Raw genomic sequence first — 18,382 nt, 5'->3', positions numbered from 1 at the left:
CTATGGATATAACAAAACTAAACTTAATTAATTTATTCAAGCCGGGTACCCTGTAATAAGGCAGAATCAATGGAGTATGGAGGCCCGCCATATATTCATTGAAATTCTTAGAAGGCGAATGTACTGAATGAGTTAAAGTGTTGTGATTAAATCGGCGGTATAATTGCCAAGCACTCGGTGTTTAGCATCGATCAGTTCATATGAATTCGAACCAAGTTTCCGTGAAACATAGGCTCTAATTTTTGGTGGGGCTAGTTTTTGTGCACAGCCCTCTCCGGCCACGGACTGTTTAGGATTGGGAATGTACACTTCCGAGCCTATCTCGAAATGGCATTATCTTTTGCGGGTCAATGCCCGTTGTGTGGTTTGTTGATATTGTTCGAACTGTTTGTCTCGAATTTCATCATCCAGAACTTTACGCTGTTCCACATCCTGTGTATGGTATGGATTTACATCCAATAATAATTTATATTCGTTTCCATCTTTCACATATTCACGACCAGGGTGCAGGAAATATGGCGTGTAGCCCGTGGCTGAATGCACTGAAGTGTTAATATCATGAATAACACGAGAAAGATGGTTTTCGCAGGAGGTATGTTCAAGAAGGTCAGCAATGTGAGCACGTAATCCAAGTTTAATGCTTTTGTTTGTCGCCTGATTGGCTTGTGGATGGTACAAAGGCGTTCTCATGTATTTGATGTTATAATCGGCGCAAAGCTTTGCGAAGGTTGACTGATGAATTGAGTACCATTATCTGATATAATAAGTTCGGAGCAGCCATTCACCGTGAATATTTGTCGAAGATAATTGACTACGGATATGGCGTTTGCATTTTTCATGGGCTGCGCCCAGACATATCGCGAGTAACAGTCGATGGCTACGAAGATCCATTGGTTACGATTTTTAGACATGGGCTGCTTACCGACGAAGTCAATCGATAATTACCTACCCGGTCGTTTTGGTTCTCTATATTCGCCGTGAGGTGTTTTGGTGCTGTCATTGCTTGGTTTAATGCGGTGGCATAGTTCACATTGCCGAACGTACTGGTAAACGAACTCATACATGTTTGGCCAGTAATAGCGTTGTGAGATACGTCTATAACTTTTCCAAACACCCTGATGCGAATGCTGGTTATGATTTTCATCGAGGACTTTTGCTCTGTCAGAAGATGGTACACAAAGTGTCCACAGTATTTCCGCACTTTGATTGGAAAATTTCAATCGATGAAATAGAAGGTTGTTCTCGATTTTATATCTATCTAATGGTTGTTTTGGGGCCATGGCATGCATTTTGTTGTACCATTTATCGCACGAGTTTGGGTCAGTGTTGATCACGGATGTGATTGGGATACGATTAACGTGAAAATTACTAGGAAGGTCAATTGGATTTCTACGAACGATGTTGAGAAGAGCAAAAAAACGAATAAGGCGTCAGGAAGTTCCAAATGTTTTCCTGGTTTATGAATAATTTTGAGATCGTATGGTGATAATCGGATCGCCCAACGACATAAACGGCCAGCTGGGTCTTTGAGAGTTTGTAGCCAGCGCCAATCTGCATGGTCCGTTACCACAACCAATTCACGACCCTCAAAATATCGATGGAAGTTTTCGACCGCTAAGAGAACGGCTAGGCATTCCCGTTCGGATGCTGTGTAATTTTGTTCGGCTTTCGAGAATTTCTTAGAAAAATACTGAACCACACGTTCATTCCTATCATGTTCTTGTACTAGAACAGCACCCGCTGCGATAAGCGAGGCATCGGTATAAACCTCGAATGGTTTTGAATAATCGGCCGTAGTCAGAACGGGAGTGGTAGTTAAACAATCTTTGAGTTTGAGAAAGGCTTGTTCAGCAGCGGTATTCCATTCAATGGGTCCTTTTCGGTTTCCTTTATACAATTCACAAAGGGGGCTGTGATCTCCGAAAAATTTGGAATAAATTTTCGGTACCAGCCTGCTGCACCAACGAACCGTCTGACTTCTTTTGCCGTTTTGGGCCGTGCAAATTCAACAATAGCTCGAATTCGAGATGGGTTCGCAGATAGACCCTCTTGAGACAAAACGTAACCCAGGAATTCCAATCGTTTACAACAAAAATTCGATTTGGATGTTGAGATGGTTAAGCCGGCCCCAGCCAGACATTTTGCAACAATAGCCAATATCTTAACGTGTTCTTCAAACGTCGAAGTGCAAATTATGAAATCATCGACATATGCGAATGCATGTGGAACCAAATCACGGAAAATTTTATCAATGAGAATGGCTAATGTGGCGGGTGAATTTCTCAACCCCATCGTCATGCGACGAAAAGCATAAAGTCTGTTTCCGAATGCAACAGCGGTTTTCAGTTGTGTCGATTTCGCCAAGGAATTTGAAAGAAAGCTTGAGACAGATCAATACTGGTTAGGTATTTAGCTGACTTTAGTCGTGCTAAAATTTGGTTAGTATCCGTAATTGGATAGGCATTTGGAATGGTAATTTTATTCAGCTCTCTCGCGTCCAAGCACACGCGACACGTTCCGTCTTTCTTCTTTACAGCCAGAATTGGTGACCGCCAAGGGCTTTCTTCGATGGTCATAATGATGTCACGACCACGCATTTTATCCAATTCGGCTTGAACTTGTTCAGCCACATATGGCGATACTGAATACTGGCATTTCATGACGGGTTTTGCATCACCCGTATCAATTACGTGTTCGATCTGATTAGTGACATTTAAAGGACCAGACTCAGGAGTTGGATTAAAAAGTTTGAGAACGGCGTCCAACATTTGTCTTCGATCTGGGGTGAGATTATGTGGAACGCTGACGCTAGTTAGTTTTGGGGTATCTATGTCGCCCTCTAAACCGAGTGTAGAAGCGTCAATTGGCTCCAGATCATTACTCATAGAAGATACCTGAGCTTGATCTTTCCCACTCCATGGTGGCTGGTTACAAAAATTAATAAATTCATCCGCCGTAACGATTTCGACTTTAGCGNGGCTCCAGATCATTACTCATAGAAGATACCTGAGCTTGTTGTTTCCCACTCCATGGTGGCTGGTTACAAAAATTAATAAATTCATCCGCCGTAACCATTTCAACTTTAGCGGATGCAATTTCTTCAGTATCACCTTTGGCTGTATGTTTTAAAAATCGCTGAACTTTCTCTTGGTCCTGCACCAGTTCAAAAAAGAAGGCCTCAAGGAATGTCCAGCCCATAATTGGGTGTTTCAGTGAGATAGGCACTAAAAGAGTTGGCACAAGTCGGGTAAGACTACCAACCGTATATAATTTATTCACTTTACCAATGGCCTTAAAAGAAATCGAATTATCGGCAAGACCAATGGAGGTTTTGGTAGGTTGCAACTGCCCCCATCTGTACTTCTCATAAAATGTTTGTGAAATTACTGTGACTTCGGCTCCACCATCGAGTAAAACCGTATGAGAATGGTTGTTAGCCATAACCGTGACATAATTGCGACAATCGTTCGGAATGTTATATGTCAAACATTTCTCTGAGATAAAGAAAACATCGTGGAGTCGTGGTTGGTTAACTTGATTGACTGCGTCATGCAGGTGAGTAGGGACTGGAGCTGAGGTAGGTTTGGTAATTGGTAGTGTTCGTTCAGAACATTTAGTTGATGGTTCTTTGCCATCCCTTTGAGTTTGATTAGATTCATTAAGAATCAGAGTAGAATTATTATTGGAATTCGGGACTGAAGATTTGTCGATTTGTAGAGGGACTTCGGTAGAGTGCGGATTGTTAGAGACAGTGGATTTAGATAAAGTCGTAGACTCTGAGTACGATGACCACTATTCCCAATCCACTCCCTTACGCATTTTTTGAACACGGGCATTGATCAGACGTAACCCCCGGTCGAGTACATTTGTAGCAGATCACCGTATTCGGTTGGGTTCGACACTTTTTGAAGTGATGGCCCCACACGAGACATTTTGCACATCGTACATTTTCGTCGCCCTCAACAGCGAGAAATCGGTCGACGATAGTTCCTCTTATCATTCTCCTTTTGGTTTCGAATACCTACGTTTCTGAGATGCTTTAATTGGTTTCTTTTGCTTGTTCAAGTATGCTTGTTCATCGGGGTCGGACCCAGGAAATGAAGCGGTATATTCCGAATGTGAAGAATCATCCGGTGGATCAAGTATTGCCGAAATTTCCCGTGGCACTGATCGCTGTCTATCCGTACTTGTTCTTTCCGGACGGGGTGTGGCAACAATGAACGAATGTAGTGCAATTCGCTGAGCGAACTCACGCAATTGCTCCAACGTGTGGACTTGTCGAGTGTGGACGAATTCACGCAGATGATCGGATAAGGTACCAATGATGGTATCGAAGTGGTCCCGTTCATCCAGACCACAGGAATTACCCTGCAATTGGAATGTCAAGTCATCGATATGTTTCAGCAGTGTTTGCGAACGTGGGTCGAATTTAATCTGTGCATATGATATTATTACTTGGGCCCGAGTATGTTTGTTGAGGAAACGAGCTCGAAGTTTCGTGCAAAAATCTTGATAATCTCTGAAGTTCCTCAGTTCGGTGAAGTACCATTGTCGAGCGGCCCCCGTGAGTGTGGCCACCAAACGCGTAACCAATTCGTGGTCGGGTACTCCAATCTTATATCGGAATGAGCCAATAATAGCCAAATAATCTTCAACCGATAGAAATTTTTCGTTCACATGAACGCCATCGAATTGAGCACGTCCCATCCATGATGGTAAGGTTCTGAATTTCCTATCCATTGCATCCGCTTGGGCACTTTCGTCGAAAATAGTGGCTTGATTTGGTCGTGATTGTGGTGGACCGGATAGCGAATAATTCGGATATAAATGAGATGGTTGATTAATTGGTTCTTGGATATGTGACGTTCTAAGACCACGGTAGGTATTGATCGTTTGAGTTTGTAAGGTTGAAGGACCACCCAAAGAACCATGCGGAGGATCCACCGAGGGTGGTATCCAGGTATGATTCCAGGTCGTTGGCATGGTTTGGTTCATATCACGAACGTCAGGAATTTGTGTCTGCAACTGAATCCGATCACGGATCATTTGCTGTTGCATCTGTGTTTGGGCTCTCAGCAACTCAGACACCATTACAGACAGTTGGTGTAATGAGGGTGTTGGTTCCGTTCCGCCTGACACTGAATTGAGAACGGCTGGTTGAGCATTTGAATTAACCGTACTGGTGGTCAGGGTATACCGTGGTTCAGTTGCCTGAACCGAAGTCGGTATATTCTGGTTTGGAATCGAATCTTGTGTGGTTGAGGGTAAATATTGTGATGGAACAGTATTTTGAGTTGAACTCATCGTTCCCCGTTCATTCTCAAAACCATGGAAGGTCGAGTTCAAACTTAATTGGGGATCGCACGTCGGGATTCCCGTATTCGGTGAAGACATCCGAAGCTCACGAATCTTCGACTGAAATTTTCCGATCAGATCTGCCTGGCGTGAAGCCGACTCGAGTTTTAACTTCAACCGAGCGGTTCAATAACAATAATGTATCATTTGATGAAGGCGACCCTGAGGTGTTAACACCTCATTCGCCTTCAGTTCCCGATATGCTCTCTCACATATTTCCAACTCATTCATTTGGTGTATGGCATGGGATTTTATCAACCATGGTTGGCCAACGTAAGCAGATATTTTACCATTGAGGGCGGCTATTTCGGTGTCGGTCCATTGAAACGGCGCTGGATATAGGTTATATATCTCCCCTTCGATCTGTCGCTGTTCGTCTGTCAAATAAGTTGCATCGAGAATGGGAAACAATTCCATGTTCAAAGACTCAAATACCAAGTTGTAAATTCCGATTATTAAAAAACTTCTCCCAACGGTAGACGTAAAGTCCGTACTATTAAAGTCCATGTTATAAAATGATGGTACTCGATTTAAAATCAGTACAGTATTTACTTCAGTTTATTATTTATTATTATTATTATTTTATTCTATGAGTATGTCGTTTTGAATATCCACTTTCAAAAATAATGCCGCATAAATCGATCACTATTTGAATATTGCTTTAAATCTAATTAGTTTAACAAAAAATTCACGCTCAATTGGTTGTATATCTCATGTGATTTTCGGTCCAAAATTTTGTTTAATATTATACCGAACGTGGGCTGAGAATGGCGTTTAACGCACTAGCTAGAATTTTTTAATGGACCAAGTTGTTTGCTCCCGGGATGCAGCGAAGGCCTCGAATACTTGGGAGTATTACCTGTATATCCTTCAGTCCCTTCTGTCGCCAACAAGGTACGCAACAAAGATCAAGAGTATCCACCCCCGAATTTACCGGAAGACCAAATCAGACTGAGAATATTCAACCAGTTTGAGAATGTTAAACGAGATTACTTTGATACGAGTTTCAAATTTTATTGGGAATGAATACCCAAAGAAATTACAAAAATAAAGAAAAATTAATAGTTTGGTTCAATTAATATTGACCGTGTTATCGGTTACGTTGCTTGAACTTATACCGAAAGACGAAAAGAAAAATGATCGGTTCAAAAATCTTGACCGTCGATGTGTGGTGTTACTTGATTAAAAAATTCAATTAACTTGCTTTTCAGAATTGGCGAACTGAACTGAACGAGAATGGTTATGACTGCTGATCAATGGTGTTCGCATCGCAGATCGATCACCATTCACCCCCGCGGAAATAAATAATCAAAATATCCACAAAAATTTTGATTGAAAACGAGCTCCAATAAAAATCAATTAAATCATGCCGTGTGAAGACTGAGGACGATATTGATTTACAGTGATTATGAATTCAAACGATAATTATTTGATTCAATCTCAAGGATGACTTATAATAGCGAAATTTCTAAAAGAAAAAATTTATCAAAACTCTATTAAACTCGAATATGTATGGTCCACCGACGTACAATTTTGTGACCAACAAAATGAGAAAAACGACTAAAAGATTTTAATTTTTCCTAAAATCTAATTTTATCATGTATTAAATTGATTCGATGATGAAATTACTATTTTCCCTCAGCTGAGCACGCGGTTATTTTATGCCGGGCTTAAGTGTGGTTATGTTCAACGAAAACTTATTCTTTTTCACCCGTTTAGTTGGGCGCCAATGATTTGCTTGACCTTGGTTTGTCGGTCCAAACAGGAATCTTTATTTACGGTTGATGGATAGCTCGTTTCCAATGGATGGTGGCAAGAAAGTGGCTGACTTACGTGTAATGATTTTGTATTACCGGCTTATGGTGACTCAATTGCTGTCGAATGAATAGTCCAGATTTGATGCTCACAACTTCTTTATTCTACGCAACAACATGGCTGGGGATTTGCCGGAAGGAATGTGACGGCACCTTTTGCCTCTATTAACTCGATACAAGAAAAAAAAAGGCTTTTTACAGTCAGCCTTTTTCCTTATATTTACTTGGACGCAGTCGATTTCACTTTCCACTTTCCACTGAGAGGTGAGTATCGACTCTTTGAATGTCGCCAGCTTTTAATACAAGCTTTTAATATACTTTAATTACTTGGTTATAATTCCGTTCTTGCGAGGGCTGATGAGTGTGGTTCGCTCCGTGTCCAATTCGGAAAAAGAAAGTATATTTTTCTCGCCTCGTGGTATGTGACCACCGATTCTTTTATCGGTGTGGGCGTTTTCATAGTGGCCATGTGAATTCGTGTCTATACTGATATAATGCTTCGTGTCTTGAATAGCTATGGGTTACGTACATTTATCTGGCAATCCCCCCATTTTGAAGTTTAGCTTTGACAGTTTTGTTATGTTTACATTTCTCATAATCGTTCTTATGTCTATTATTTGGCCAATAAAAATAATAGATCATTCTTTTATTAAAAATCCCACGGTTTCTGTTAGTTGGGTAATTTTCCACTTCAAACTGCTCAGTTTGCCTAAGAGAATTTCGTTTTTCCCCCTTTTTCAAACGGTTCCCTAAGGGCCTGTGTGAGGAGCCCAAGGAGGGGTACGCCGTTTTAGAAAGCGGGGACTGTCCCCTTTCTAGTAGGCGGGGTTTGGGGGAGAAGAAGACTAGTTGCACAGTGTAGACCAAGGCGAATTTATACAAGGTGGTGTTACTGGGGAATTTAGATTTTCGCCGCGGTCTTTCTGAATGTCGAAATGATGTGTTTGTTGTAATATGAATTCGCCTTGTTTACAACAAACACATCATTTTGACATTCAGAAGTACCTTGTATAAATTCGACTTGGTGTAGACAGTGTGCCAAGTAACGACAATATCCATATTTGACAATGCATACGTGAACTGATGTGTTTTTGGGTTAGTTCTTTATTTCAATTAACCTTCAGATAACACATGTTTAAAAAAAAACACAAATTTTTGTTCTGTAATCAAAATTGATTTTAATCGCAAGGATGAATTCCTATTACTTAATTAAATAAAATTTAATTTCGTACAATTTTTTCTTTTTCCACACTGGATAGATTGAGCGCTGGTATTTGCTTTGACGGAACTATGCAATAGCTTACGCTTTAGGCTCGTACTAGAAAGGTCCAAGGTTTTAAAATGATTCTCACAAATACATGCTGTTGGTGACAAAGACTGTTTTTTTTACATATTCGTCGTTCGGTACAATGAACACAGATTCACCGCACTTCGCACTACTGCATAAAAAACACGTATCCGACATTATTAGTTTTTTCCAGAGATGCTCAAAAAACTATATGAATCGATTTCGTTTTGTTGATGCGCAAAAACAACTTATCAAAGTAGTTTCGTTTCTTTTTAGAGCTAAATTAACGAAACAAAACTCAATCGTTAACGTTGAAACGAAATAAATCACTTATCGTTAATATTGAAACAAAGTAAATCAACGAAAAGTTGTTGTTGTATGCCATTGCCAGCTCACTGTTAACACCTACCACCTAAATGCATATACAGCTTCAGAATTGACGATTGAATTTGTTTTCGGTAAAAACCAAAATAGAATTATTTTCATTTGTTGTTGTTGTAGCGGTTACCAAGCCCCGCTCGGGTCGGTTCATCCGTCAACGTTGGCGTCTGTTTCAGCTAAGGGGGGGCCCAGGAAGTGTGCAACTTCCACAGGGTCTGTCCATAAGGACAGGGGCGTCAGCTGGGTGGGGTTATCAGGGCATGTGAAGAGGTGCCGAGAGTCAGGTGGAGACTCCACATGGCGGGCATTGGTTGGGCACATCCTCATTAATTCTGCTCAGGTATGAGTTGAGCCTGCTGCAATATCCAGAGTTGAGAAGTTGGGCTATTATGGTGCGGGTCTCCCGAGGCAGACAAAGTTCTGTCCCCTCCACGTCCCCTGGTTGGGTGCCTAGGTAGGATGACGGGTCCAGAAGTTGTTTAATGAAGCTCTGGACTTCGTCCATCAGTTCGTAACGATGCCTCCTAATGTGTCTTGGCGAGGGCTCTTCTGCAAGCAGCTGTTTGCTGGGATGGCCACGTCTGTGGCTCCCCGCAAGGAACTGCTTGCAGAGCATTATGTTATGCTCCTTGACTGGTAGCATCTGGGACCCGTCATGTAGGTGGTGTTCGGGCGTCATCAGAAGGCATCCAATTGCTGTTCCTAGTGCCGTGTTTTGGCAGGTCTGTAGCTTCATCCACTGCGTCCTGCTAGCCCCCGGCGACCACATGGGCGCTGCATAGTTTATGACCGGCCGGCCAATTGCCTTGTATGTTGCCAGCAACGTTTCTTCATCTTGGCCCCAAGTGCTGCCGGCCAGCGCTTTAGGATGTTGTTGCGGCTCTGGACTTTATTGGCAATTGCGGTCGTATGCGCCGAGAAGGAAAGCATACTGTCGAAGATAACTCCGATAATTTCCGGGTTATTCACCGTCGGTATTGTTACGCCATCAACGTGAATACCCAATTGCAGTGTTACCTCCTTCGTCCAGGTGGTGAATAGGGTTGCCGAGGATTTCGCAGGGGATAGGGCAAGGCTCCTTGCAGTGAAGAAGCGAGAAAGTTCGGCGAGATAACCGTTTACTTTCGAGCACAAATCATCAATTCCATTCCCGGACGCCATGATCGAACATAAGCATAAGAGACAATATTGACACCCTCTGGTGGTTGAGGGAGCTTAGAAATGTAATAATTAAACAGTAGTTGGGACAGGACACCACCCTGTGGTACCCTGTTTAATTTTCCGTGGCTTGCTGGTTTTGTCTCTGAAAATTACTGACAAATGTCTACAACTCAGGTAATTCGCCGACCTCCGTTCGAGTCCCTGTGGGAGAGAGGAGGACTCTGTCTTCTAGCAGCGTCGAACGCCTTGCACAGGTCCAAAGCTACTAGAATAGTTCTCTCACAGGGGCGGTTTCAGTTAAGGCCACAAGTTATCTGGGTGTTTATGGCGTTAAGTGCTGTTGTTGTGCTATGCACTTTACGGAACCCATGGTGATGCTTCGCTACGGGAGTAGCAAGTCCTGAAGTGTCTTCGCTACCGGGGAAAGGAGTGTTATCGGGCGATAAGACTCTCCTTTGTTGGCTGGTTTCCCCGGTTTGAGCAGTGCGACCACTCTCCCCATCTTTCATATGTCTGGAATGACGAGAGTGGCCATAGACAAGTTGAGGACATCCGTTAGGTACGCTACTCCCGCACGATCCAAATTTTTCAGCATCAACATGCATATTCCGTCGGGTCCAATGGCTTTGGAGGCGTTCGCCTTCCCGATGGCTACCCTTACCTCACCGCTGGTGAAAACAAGAGGCGCACTAGGTTTTGGCATTTTGCGCAGCCTCCTAGTCACTCGACGTTTGGCTTTATCCACCGGAGGATGCAGAATAAACTGCCGGCTAAAATAACTCGCACATCGCTCCGTGTCCGACGAAGCGTGGTCACCGAAGTCTATTTCGACTCTGTCGTCACGCTTCGTCGGGTTGGACAACGACCTCACGGTTGACAAAAGCTTACTCACTACAGAGGCGAAGTTGCAGGTCTTCAAATGCTCTTCCCATTTCTTCCGCTTATGTACGTTCACGGGATTTCCGTGATCGGCCTGACGAAGGTTGTCACGCTCGTCGGCTAGAATAGCCGCTTCAGCAGGAAAGTTCGGACGTGGATCCTTAATACATCCCGCTGTGATGAAGCGAGCTGCAGCAGCAGTGACAACCCTGCGGAATTTACGTTCACCTATGTGGACGTCGGTTGGAATGGGTAGTGCAGTGAAGGCGCTTTCAGTAGCATCCGCGAAGCCTTTCCAGTCAGCTTTGGAGAAGTTAACATAGGTCTGGTGATCCGCGGAAGCAAAGTCGGCAGGTTTATCAATCGAGATGACTATGGGCAGATGGTCTGATGCTAGGGTCAGCATAGGTCGCCATGATACGCTCTTGATCAGACCAGCGCTGACAATTGTTAGATATGGCGAGCTGCAGCAGCTGCCCATAATCCTGGTGGGTGCGTCGTCGTTCATTGTGCAGAATGTCGAATCGTCTATCTGCTCAGCTAGATGTATTCCCCTACGATCATTGGACAGGCTTGAGTGCCAAAGATCGTGGTGCGCAGGAGTTGCACTTGACTGATGTCACGTTACGGTATATTCTGGACTGACAAACCGAGCAGATTGTTGGAGGGACTAGGAGTTGCCTGCGGCGGTGTGTGGGTGCTATTCTGTTTGTGTGTGTATCTATTGTTGTGTTGTGTTAGAGTGTGGATGTGTTGGTTGTGTGCTGCACGGGCGGGTGGTGGTTTACCGTGGAGACGGTCAGGTTCGCACAGCATGGGGCCACGAACGACGTGCTCCATTGTCGGTGCGTGAGTAGACCTAGCAGCTGTGGAGGTGACTCCATCCGTCACAGGCATTGCACCTGATCGAGGTGGAGTTTGTGTGCAGTCGTCTCTGGCATACGCAGCAGGTGTAAGTTTCTGGCTCTGGGTTGGACTCAATGCCAGCCCTGAGCAGAAGGGCGCGGAGCATATGTAGCCCTAGAATAGAGCAACGTTTGACGGATTTCGCCGACCTAAACGGGCTTAGATCGCCGAAACAACAGCCTTTGGTCGGGTAAACCCGAGTCATTCGTAGAACCGGCTGTCGTGGGAATGAGAATTATATTGATAATTGCCCATGGTGAAATAAATAATTATTATTATTTCACAATGATAATTGCCCAAATGATAAAAAACTGAATCGTTTCAACAGAAACGATTGCTTTTTTTTGGAAACGCTAATATTAACGTTACAATGCATCATTGGCTTTTTCGCTTTCTATATTTCTTTTTTGCTAATATTTTCTTCTGTTCACGATTTCAAAAATATTTTGAATTCAAACTACCAAAAAGGTTAAAGCAAGTGACAACGAATTTCAAAATTTTAAGTAACACACTCAAGCAATTGTCAAATATGGATATGAGAAAAATTAAATGTCATTACTTGCCACACTGTATACACTGTGACTAGTTGTAAAACGGCCTATATAAAGGCGTTAACTGTAGGGCATGGGATAGATCTGCCTCGTGTTTAACGAGAACCGCATCCACAGTGCGATTTTTTTCGACAAAAAAACAAGTATTTTTTTATGGGTTTTGTCCTAGTATGCCAATAATCAAAGAAACGTACATGCGTCACAACTCGCTGGTGAGTGGTAGAATTTTAAGACTTATCTTATGCATGTGTATATGGCCACATTAGTGGAATACCGCATCAGAAACCTCCCACCAATAGTGGCAGGGCATTTATTTTGGGTATCACCCGTTGACTGGTCATCAGGGACTGGAATCAGGCTGTTAGCTTAAAAGTGTGTTTGCATTGTTCAACTTTGCGTTCAACATTTGCGTTCAACTCAGCGCAGGGTTGCACGAAAAAAAATTTGAATGGCTAAAAATATCAAAATATGAAAAAATATCAAAATATTCGCCATAAAAAGGTGTTTGCATTGTTCAACTTTGCATTCAACTTTTGGTTGAATGGCCTTTCAACTAATCGCTTTCAACAAAGTTGGTCGCCAGCCAACATTTAGCCATTCAACTTTTTTTTCGTGCAACCCTGCGTTGAGTTGAACGCAATTGTTGAACGCAAAGTTGAATAATGCAAACACTGCTTAACAGCACGCGCAGGGCTGGCGATTCCAATAGTCCGGAAAGAAGTAGTCGAAGCGTCGTAATATGCGTATATCGTCACCTGACATGCAAAAAGACGTAACAAACATCGTCGCTGAAATTCAAAAAGTCGTAAAATTTAAAATTCAGTTTTTGATTGACATAATGGATTTCATCGAATTACAATTTAATCATTTAATGGGACAAATAAAAAAATTTTAGGCACGACTTTTACCATTTCAGTTACGATGTTGTTACGTCTTTTTGCTTTTCAGGTGACGATATGTAGTTTAAGAGGAAGGTAGGTGAGGGGGTGAGGTCCCTGATAAACAAAAAATTTTCAGGTAAAAGTGTCACCGTTTTTGAAATATTTACATTTTTTCGAATTTAAAAAAAATCGTGCCTTTTCATGTGTTTTCTTTAACTGCAACTACAAACCGGGCAATACTTAGTAAATTTTTTATGTAAAATACTTCCAGATAGTTGCTTCTCCATACTCAAATGCAATATAGTTAAAATAAATGTGTTAGAGGAAGTGGAACTAGGTCCATCGACTTCAGTGAGAATGATGGAAAGACGGACGGGAATACCAAAAACTACAGTTCACAAAGCTTTAAAAGACCATCGATTTCATCCCTACCACATTCAACGTGTTCAGGCTCTACAAGAAAGAGATTACCTGTCGAGGGTTAGATTTTGCCGTGAAATGTTGCGAATGCATGAATCAGACCCCAACTTTTTTAATAAAATAATTTGGAGCGATGAATCATCATGCAAACGTGATGGTTATTTTAATTTACATAACCTTCACAGTTGGCAGATAGACAATCCTCACGAAATGAGAGAAGATCGTTCGCAGTACCGGTACAAAATAAATTTATGGTGCGGTATTTTTAATTGTCAGATATTGGGACCTGTGGAACTGCCGCCAACGCTCAACTCTCACAGTTATTTAGAGTTCCTTCAGGAACGGCTTCCAACTCTTTTGGAAGATGTACCCTTAAACCTGCGGCGAAGACTATGGCTGCAAAATGACGGGTGCCCTGCTCACTACGGGCGTGAAGTAAGAGCTCATTTAGACGAAACTTATCCTCGCCGATGGATTGGACGATACGGGCCAATCACGTGGCCCGCTCGATCGCCAGACCTGAATCCATTAGATTTTTTCTACTGGGGCTGTCTTAAGGACAAAATTTATTCAAAAACAATTCAAAACGAAGAGCATTTGCGGGAACAAATAAATGGAGCTGCTGCTGAGATAGCCCAATTGAGTTTAAGATCTCTAAAAGCGTCTTTTCTTAAAAGGTGCCGAGCTTGTATTAGAGTAGAAGGTCGCCAATTTGAGCATATTTTATCAATAAATGAATAAATTTTTCTTCAAACAACTCATGTATATCTTATTTCACGTGAACCCATCCTTCACACAAAATATTGATAGATATAGCCCTTGTTATAGACTCTAGTCCGAATTCCGGTAAGTAACATAAAATAATGTCAGAAGCAAGTAATTATGTACCTTTGTACTATTTAGCATGTCGTTTGACGGTAACAAGAGCAAATTCAATTTAAATCTATTAAATACATTCTAGCGTGTCTCAGTCCTTTACCCACAAAAGCGGCTATAACTTTTTTTTTCTATTTAAAACAGTAAGTGTGATACCTTTCTGAAATCTTTATTAAATGAGCAATTTTTTTATGTAATGTAAAGTTATAGCTCAGTACATTTTTTTTTCACCCGAGATAGTCAAAGTTAGGGAAGAAAATATCAAAAAGTGACAAATCCAGAAATAGTCCTAATTTTATGATGGTTCCTTAATATATTTTAACTACATTGCATTTGAGTATGGAGAGGCAACTATCTGGAAGTGTTTTACATAAAAAATTTACTAAGTATTGCCCGGTTTTTAGTTGCAGTTAAAGAAAACACATGAAAAGGCACAATTTTTTTAAAATTCGAAAAAATGTAAATATTTAAAAAACGGTGGCACTTTTACCTGAAAACTTTTTGTTTATCAGGGAGCTCACCCCCCCACCTAACTTCCCCTAAAGTTTGGCACATTACTTCTGGGACACCCTGTATATATATATATATATATCTATAAACATACATAATAATGTCACCATACACATGTACATACTTATATGCAATTTTTATGAAACTTAAATATTTTGTTAATAACAGGGACCGCAAATAACGATTATCTTTGAAATTTCAACTCAAAAAATTACACTGAAAGAGAAATACTACGTGCATAAGGAGCAAACCAATATATTTCTTATTACTGGGAATATCTTCAGCGGCACTGATTTCTATTTTTTTAATTTTTTGAGTGTTATTTTTTACTCACAAAATAATCGCTATGTTCTGGATTTTATTTTTTGTTCGGAAAATAATCGTTGTTTTAAGTTTTATCTTTTGCTCGGAAAATAATGGTTACATTTTAAGTTTTATTTTTTGCTCGGAAAATAATGGTTAAGTTTTAAGTTTTTTTTTTTGTTCGGAAAATAATATTTCCGTTTTAAGTTTTATTTTTTGCTCGGAAGATAATCGTTATTTCTTGAGTTTTGTTTTTTGCTCAGAAAATAAAACATTAACCATTATTATAAATAACGATTCTTTTCTGAGCAAAAAATTTAACTCCAAAAAGTAATCGTTATGTTTTGAGCAAAAAATAAAACTCAGTTATTAACGATTAAAAAGAGATTCTTATAATAAAAGTTATAACCGTTACGGTCCCTGGTTAATAAATTTGTATTGTACCATATTTTGAATAAAGAATGAAGTCTAAAACGATTGGTTAAATTTTGATAGAATGGAGGGGGAAGATGACTAGGGGTATTAGGTAAGAGACGATTGGAGTAAGGTAAAAAAGGGAACCGCAAGAAATCGCCTACCGTAACGAGCGGTCCAAGGACCTGTGAGACGAAAGGCGCCGAAGATGATTATAACATCCACCCTGCTTCAATGTGGCCAAGGGTTGGGAACCACACCAAACACAAATGCTGAGCTAGTTAGTACTGGTTATCACATTGATAGCAAAAGAAGAGAAGGGCGGATTAACAGGTACGTGTACGTTACAAATAATATGGCGCCCAAACTAAAACGGTAGGGATGACTGCAGCGCCGCAGGTTGGAACTGGCGCACGCGAATGAGCCGAAAGTAGTGTTTTGGGGAAAGACCAAAACAATGAGTATTAGGAACTGGTGAGAAAGAAAGGCATAGCTCATTTGTGATATAAATGAATTTCAATCCAAAAAAAATCTTGTTAGTATACATCAGGGGCCTGCACGATTATGCTAGTATCGTAGGGGTACGTTATTAACTAAGACTTCTGACGATTACCACGATGCCAAAGTAGCGAAGTTACTCGGCATCGCCGCATCGTCGCATCGTACAATTACTAACACCATCGTCGATTAGTAACAGCATTGCAGAGTAATAATTCAGCTAATAAATTAGCAGCGCCTGCATCGTCAATAGCACTGTGACCAGATAATCACAAAACCATATTAATTATACCTGCATAGTAAGTTTTTTATTTACTTCAGCATAAATTAATTCATAAAGTCATAGAAATTAAACATATTTCAATTTAGCAGAAACGATAGCATAAAGTAGGAGTGATAAATAAAAAAATAAATTTAATCAATTAATTTTCAATACCCATTCGTCCTCGTTAACCAAAAAATTTTATTTGTTTTAATCCGCAGAATTTCCTCTTTCATTTGTTATTCTACATTGCATTGAATTTTTTAAATAGTTGTTTGAAACAATCATATCTTTTAAATTACAAGGTCCTTTTAAAAGAACCTGACATAAGAGAGAAAATGTACGAATGAAGTTTTACTATAGTTTCGGAAGTACATATACTGATATTAAGCTACCATTTATACCAATTTTTTGTGTACTGTTTGATATTCATCAAAATGATAAAACTCTATGTAAAGTGGGGAATTTATAAAAAAAAATGTATCTAAAAGAGCTAACTCGATTTAAAAAAGCTAATAGCTAAACGGAAATTTCTATAGCTAAACATCGAAAATAATACCTACAAAATAGTTCAACTGGTAACACTGATGATGGGCACACGGAGGCAGTGCCATTTTGTCGTGTTATTAGTGCATCACGCTCATGGTTGCCACATTTTATAAATGTAGTAATAGTGGATATTTCTCGTGCATGGCTTTTTGGCCTCTTTTGCTTATACGTATAATGAAGCAATGGATATTAGAACTTTTTAGTAACTAATAACTATTAGTTTAAGGGAATTTTTCATATCAAAAATTTTATGCTTGTAAAAATGTAAAAACGTTTGACTGTTTAATACTTGGGTACCATTTTATTGGTATAAAATCTTTCAATGTTTAGTTTCTATTATTTTCATAAAAAAGTGCTTTCACATAAATAGGTATATAATTCTAAAAAATAGATTACTGTATAAATATTATCCATTACTTTTGGATAATTTCTTATATATTTATATAGCTAGAATCAAATTATTCTGAAATAAAGCTTGTCATTTGTGTTCTTCTTATAAAAATCCTAAAGCAATTTTACATATATATTACCATCAGTTATTAACTCAAATTGTAGTTCTCTTTCAGGGCCATACATTTTGTGTTTCGTTTGCAGTAAACGCATGCAAATAAAAATCTAAAAGCAATGTGTATTAAAAACACGCTACTTATGGCTTTGGGTATTTTTTGTAAAGTTCATACAAAACTTGTGGCAAGCGGGTACCAAGATTATGAATAAACAAAATTATTGTTTAAAAAACTAAACCTCCCTATTATAATTGCCATTCGTACTGTCATCAGGTATGTAACTTGAGAATAGAAATCGCTGCATCTTTTAGGCGCATCAATATTACATAGTTACATCCCGAGCTAATAAAACGTTTCGTTAGCGGATCACTTTGTATATTTTTTCAAACGTATGTTTTTCCCTGTCCCATTGCTATTTTGGTCTTCCCATATAAAAAAGGAAGAAGTTTTTATTTTTATATGAAATTTGTAATACACATTTTGTTAAACTAAGTCGTTCTGAAAGACTTCCCTTTTATGAAAAATTATAGAGCCAGGGAACTATTTAAGGAACCTGTACTTTCACAAATTCTTCGCCAAATCGAACTTTAGTTTTTGTGTCGGTTGGAATACTTTGAATCGGTGGTCGGCATACTAACAATTCAATGAGTCAGACTGTGTGCGTTGAGAGCACCACTCAGCAGAGTTAGAACTCGGACGTGCTTAAATCGGAGTAAATCAGAGTAAATCGTAGTAGAATATAAATTTCCGTAATTTTTTATACATTATTCGTCTATGTTTACGATCCACTTATGATTACTTTTAAGAGTCACTGTGTCATTGCATTAT

This window comes from Rhagoletis zephyria, unplaced genomic scaffold (assembly GCF_001687245.7).
Source record: "Rhagoletis zephyria isolate East Lansing unplaced genomic scaffold, Rhagoletis_zephyria_1.1 Rzeph_scaffold_00735, whole genome shotgun sequence".
NCBI classification, from domain to species: Eukaryota; Metazoa; Arthropoda; class Insecta; order Diptera; family Tephritidae; genus Rhagoletis; species Rhagoletis zephyria.
The sequence above is the reverse complement of the archived record's forward strand: the minus strand, read 5'-3'. Positions refer to the sequence as shown.